This window comes from Gavialis gangeticus, unplaced genomic scaffold, assembly GCF_001723915.1.
Source record: "Gavialis gangeticus isolate Ggan-Ray unplaced genomic scaffold, GavGan_comp1, whole genome shotgun sequence".
In the NCBI taxonomy this organism is placed as follows: domain Eukaryota; kingdom Metazoa; phylum Chordata; order Crocodylia; family Gavialidae; genus Gavialis; species Gavialis gangeticus.
Window position 1 is genome coordinate 112,655,420 of NW_017728992.1, and position 5,999 is coordinate 112,661,418.

At 40.3% G+C, this 5,999-nt stretch overlaps 1 long non-coding RNA gene across 1 annotated transcript; it reads left to right on the top strand.

The window, feature by feature from the left end:
- The first annotated feature begins 2,643 nt into the window (after window positions 1–2,643).
- LOC109299664 lies at window positions 2,644–5,245 on the top strand. Its single transcript, XR_002097953.1, has 3 exons — window positions 2,644–2,678; window positions 4,583–4,614; window positions 5,182–5,245. It is a non-coding gene; the product is annotated as an uncharacterized LOC109299664 (long non-coding RNA).
- Window positions 5,246–5,999: the final 754 nt, after the last annotated feature.

Sequence of the window (5,999 nt, forward strand, 5' to 3'; positions counted from 1 at the left end):
ACAAGCCAGCATGCTCAATTAACTTGCAGGCTGGCTTGTAAGATAAAATGAAACCATAAGTGCCCACCACGGCACTTCTGGTTTCTCTGAGCCCCCATGGCCCAGGGCACAGCAGCCTGTGCTGCTGAACCCCCATGGCCCGTGGGCATAACAGGCTGTGCGGGGCCTGCCTCCCTGTCCTGCAGGGCCTACAGGGGTGGCGATGTGGTGGGAGGGGTGGTGAGGTGGTGGGAGGGGTGGAGGGAGAACCGGCAGCCTGGGCCGCTCAATTAACCGGCATGTTTTGCTATCCTGCATCCCCCTTTAAAAATACACCCTTGAGATGTGTTTTCAAGACTGTTGTTTATGCATGCGGAAAATCCTACATAAAGCCCTATAAAGGAATGATTTTATCCTCTATTTAAATCGCTTCTTTAGCTTCAACACTTCCTTAATGTATATAAAACATTATCAGTTAGTGGTAGTGAGTGAGCTGGTGACCTTTAACAATAATTTGCTCTATCTGTTATGTTTCTGCAGTCTCTTCTCATGGCTAGATTTCTTGTCATCCACAAAACGTATTTTGTCAGGATGTAGACTGAGAGTTCTCTGAGGTAGAGGCTAGTCTATGCTTTGTCACCATTGCATAGCTCTGATCTCTGATTTTTGCTTTTAATAAGATTGCAATACAAATAAGAATTAATGATGATAGAGTGTAAGTAACCTGTGTTCAGGTCATGGCCACTCAAGTCCTACCTCTAGTTTGCTAGTTCAATGTCAGTTCATCTGCTTGCATTATCACTTTAGTTCACAATAGTTTAGTGATTTAAGATTTGGTGGTTTTAGCCTCATTCTAAAACAGATAAGACTAGAATGTAAAGTGAAACATCCCTTTCTTTTGGTTCAAAATTGAACAATATCAGCTTGGAAATTTGCACAAATATTACTAATACTATCAGTTCTATAGTTATGCACTGGAATTCAGTGTCCAAGGCTGTCAATGTGATGCTTCTCTTGGCATGAAAAGCACATACAATTACAATATTTCATCTCCTTCCTCTGTCAGCAGCACACTAAACAAAATACTTTAGAATTACTATAGTTGCTTTTTTGGGGCTTTCAACTCACTGAATATCAGTGGTGCCAGATTTTAATTGCCCTATGTGACCAGACTATAAAATAAAATGTTCCACTTTACTAGTACAGAACTTCTTGGAAAAATGTTGATTATATATTTTTTTCTCCCTATGCTATTCCCATAACTACTTTTAATTCTTCTCCTAAGGGGAAGGCAGGATGGCATACAGAAGAGATATTGCAAATCTGAGTCTCCAGTTACTTCTACTAAGTGCTCTTACTGCTGTAATAGAGCTACTTTGGAAATGTTTCAAAGAAAAGATGTTCATCCCTGCTGTTTCCAGAAAAAACACATTTGTTTTTGTTTTTTTAATTGTTATTCTTTTGTTATGAATAATGGAACACATTCTGATATTAATGTACTTATATGTCATAATGCGGTTAAATGCATTAAATGACATTTCCTATATATTTCTCTAAGATTATAGCAAAAGAAATGAAAAAAATATGTACCATAGCCTAATCTATAGTGCTAGCCTAAATACAGGACAATGACCCAGAAAATAATTCCAAGTTGAATTATTTTCTCATTTCAATGTCTTTTACTCATTGAAGTACTTAGAGTAAAAGACATTGGTTTATAAGGAAGTATAAAATAATTCGGTCTTCACTGCATTAAGGTCAAAGGTTTACCTGAGACTAGATACACATCAAGCTAGGTTGTTTAAGACAAACCCAATTCTGCAGCACACAAGGAAATGATGTAGGTAGCATCATGCCTGGTTCTCTATGACTCACCAGTCCAAAGGGCCAGGGACTCATTTACAGCTGGGTTGACTAAAAGCAGTCTTTGGCATGATTAAGGGGCAAGGCTTGAATTCATGTTTCTTGATCTGCAGGATACCCATGTCAATCCTCTTCACTATGTAGTACCCAACATATTTAATTAAAGTCCCTTTCAATATTGTACCTATTAGCTTCATATTTCAAAATTAGATAGCATGCAATTTATTTTCTTTTCCCTTTGGATAGGTGAAGTTACAACTATTCTTGGTCTGTTGTGATGTTAGTCACATAATACCCCAGTCTTTCACTAAGAATCATGTGTTTGAAACCTGCCAGTATTGAACTAAACAAGGTAAATGCTTAAATGAATTCTGGTTATGGAGATGTCCCATTTCAGCCTTAAAAATAGCATAAAACCAGGGGATTCAAAAAACAGAGAAAAATGGTTGAGGAAACTATGGAGGGGGAAAGGTGAAAGTTCAAAAAGTGAAAAAAGAAATCCTCATGTTGACTTTTTATGCATTTTATATTTCCCTGCAACAGAAGGAAACTTGAAACAAAAATTGTATTACTGAATAAAAATTCGTAAGCACTTGCAATCAAAGGGGTGGGGAAGTTTCAGATGAGTTGGCAATAATATTGAATCCCAAAGACAATCCTTGGACAATATATCAGAAGAGCCTCCTGCTTTAAGGGCCCAATCTGTCAGTTCTATTTAATCATCAAACACAGATGAGAAGAGATCAGGTGTTTCCTATAAATGATTTTGAAAGCATCAGGTAAAGAAACTGTAGTACAGAGGTTTGTTTTCATGGCAGGCTCTGAAGCAGAGAGAGGTAAGCAGCCTGTTTTGGCTAGAGCACTTGTTTTGTTTTGTGTTACTTTGCAAATTATTGTGTTTGAATGAATAAGATGTATACTGAGGGAAGGGCAATTTTGGAGACAGCATTGTTTTTTCTTAGGCTGGTGAAGGAGCTTGAAGTATAGAACTTATATCCATGTAGATCAGTTTCTTTCCCCTCCCCAGCCAGGGTGCCACAAATGTTTGGTACTGTTAAATGTGCAAACATGATTCGCAAGATTAAATGCAGAGACTTCAAACAGGACTCCACAGTGTTAAAAACATTCTGACGTGCCATGCGTCTGAGTTCTTTGCAGGAACAAAAGAATAACTTTATTGTTCTTCTGTAACAAAAAACCCAGTGAAAACCAGGAGCTGGCACTTTCTGAGGGTTGCCTTGAGCTTAAAAATGTTTGGGAGACACTGATGTAAATGTTCAAAAGGGAATGGAAAGGTTGCAACACTGAGCTTTGTACCTGCAGGTGTTGGTTAGGTGTGCTTTGAGACTATCTACCAAATAGAACCCCCACCCATGTGGAATGCTTAGTTTTTTAACTTCTGTGTATACTTATGGACCAATTTGACCTGCCCATCTATGGTTTAGACTTTATTAGCAACGGATTTAAAAACAAATCTACAATTAATGCCCACTTCAGCAGATCATTTGGCAAAGTACATATACACTTTGTTTAACTAGTAATTGTTAAAGTAAATGAATTCTACAACATTTAAGAGAGTCTTTGCTATCATGAAGCTTCAATAACACTTAGCTGATAGAAATTATCATCCCCCGATATGTTTCTCTAGGAATCACTGAGTGTTAGGGACAGAGGACGTACAGTGGCATGGACACCCCCTCTTTTCAGTCAAAAGTGCCATGGGAGCAGCAGCTAGGAACTTTTTTTGGTCCCCACATTGGGTAAAAATACTACTTCCTTTCCTCCTTGCTCAGAAGCACTTCTCCCCTTCCTACCCCTGCCCACCACTGCTGCTCTCCCTGCCCGAGGGGTTGGGGGGAGGCTCCAGAGTCACTCCTGCCCACTCCAGCTGGACTCTGAGGAGAGCTAGGCTCAGCTATGAACAGTATTAAAGGCAAGGGGGTTCCTCCTGGCCTGGACCACCTAGTTGTTCTCTGCCAGTCTGGGAGCAAGTGCAGGGGAAGAGACCCCACCTGATGCCACCACCACTATCACTGCTGTCTCTAGCTGAGCCTGGATCAACATGTAGCCCAGCTGCAGATAGTGGGGACAGCAGCAGCACTGAGAATGTCAGGGAAGGAGGAGAGACATGCCATTGTACATGGAGGGGAAGGCAGAGAAGGTTCTTACCTGATTGATGAACTTAAAAAAGGCTGCTGCTGCTGCTCCTATAGGAGATCTGCCTGTCTTGGTAGGAAGGGTAGGCTGGAGTGGATGTGCAGTCACCCCTGCAGCTCCAGTCCCTGCTCTGACACTCCTTTTCAAAATCCTGGATCCACCCATGCTGACTGTGATGACTTACACACTATTACATCATGGTAGATGATCACGGTGGTCCTTCTGAACTAGCAATTATGTGGGCTATGGAAAAATGGGCTATAGAAAACTTGGCATAGAACATCAACATTTAAAAAGAATTGTACAAGAAAGGAAGTCCTAAAAGTAAAGTTTCTGTTTAATATAAAACTTGACTTAGTCTATATACAATATGTCCAAAGTAGCCTTCCAGTTCAAACCTGTCAAGGACTCCTGACTGTTTTATTTTTTGTTTAAATAATCCTAAACCTGTTCAGTGAAGCTCAAACTAGCTCAGTTAAATCTGAATCCAGACCCCAATGCCTCCTAGGTGGTGTAGATTAAATTATTATCAGTGTAATGCTAACAGTCTTTTTTATTTATTTTTTTTTAACTTGGATTTCAGGATGGGGGCATATTGTAAAATCATCTTTTATGGTAGACTTTAATGGACAATGGGAGTGTCTACACATTGCTGTACGGTGATGTTGCTATGGTGCCATGCTCTAGTACTTCCTTTTGGAAGTACTAAAGCATGGCATAGTGTGGGTAGTTACTGCACCATACACATGGTGCACAGTTAGACTTTGCTGCCACGTCGCCATAATGGCGTGCTATACCAGGGAGCACAATGATACAGAAATGTAGATGCTAATCATGTGTAGATCCATGTGATTGCTACATTGCTGTAGGGTGACGTGTAGCTGCACCCAGCAATTACTTTCCATCTTTCTGCCAGAAATACAAGAAACAAATTGTAAACAGAAAGCTTCATCTCCTTGGGGAAGGGTGAACTTGGGACTGAGTAGGGAAAAACTCATTCCAAGATGTTTCATATTTGTGAAAAACCATAGATAAAAACACTTCACAGAGCTTTTTCCCTAGACCAAAAGCAAAACTAACATTATAAAAGGAAGTTAACAATTTGGGTACTACTAATTATGATATTTCAATTTCTGCTGCCCCTGAAGCCTATGTTAGTATGCATGGTTTTTAAATTTCCAGGGCTGTTATTGAATATGAATTGACTGCAGTGCTGAAGAGTGAATAGGAACACATACTGAGCAAGGTATTGTAGATCCTTCCGAAAGTAATTATAATCCTGCTCTATAGATTTCACATAATATTGCAATTTTCTATCTTTGTTAAAGAAAATTGAGAAATTTTCATTTTGTATGACAGTTTTCCAGGGAGTATTTTCATTGGTTTTAAATGCTTTCCATCTAAACTTCAGAAATTAAAGAAAAGTGTCAGGAGGGGAGTAAGTATGTGAATAACTAGACAAAAATCTTAAGATGAGCAGGAAAAATGGCACATTCATTCTATTTATTACTTTCTGGGCACATTTACATGTGCACTTTACTGTGGAGTAAACTAATTAGCTTTGCAGTAAAGAGTCACTGTCGACAAGGGGTGTGCAAAGTGGGCCCTATTCAATTTGGATTCGACCCAAATTGGGGACAGTGATTCAATTCGTTGATTTGGATCACTGTCCCCGATTTTGATTCGGCCAAATCTGAATCTGAAGATTCAAAGCTGACTTGGAGAATCAGTGACTCGGACACAAGCACAGCTTTAAAAAGTGTGTGTTTTGTTTTGTTTTTTTTCCCTACATACCTTGAGGTAGCAGGCATGGCTTGTGAATGCTGTGATTCTGGGGTGCGGGGGGGGGGTGTCCCTCCACGTTGCTCAGTGGCAAACCTGGAAGTGGACTAGAAGTACTTCCGGTCCTCTTCCAGGGAGCATGCTAGGGGCCCCCCCTGAACCCACCTGGCTTGGCGATCAGTTGCAGGGGTACCCCAGGTGCCTCCCTAGATCCAGGA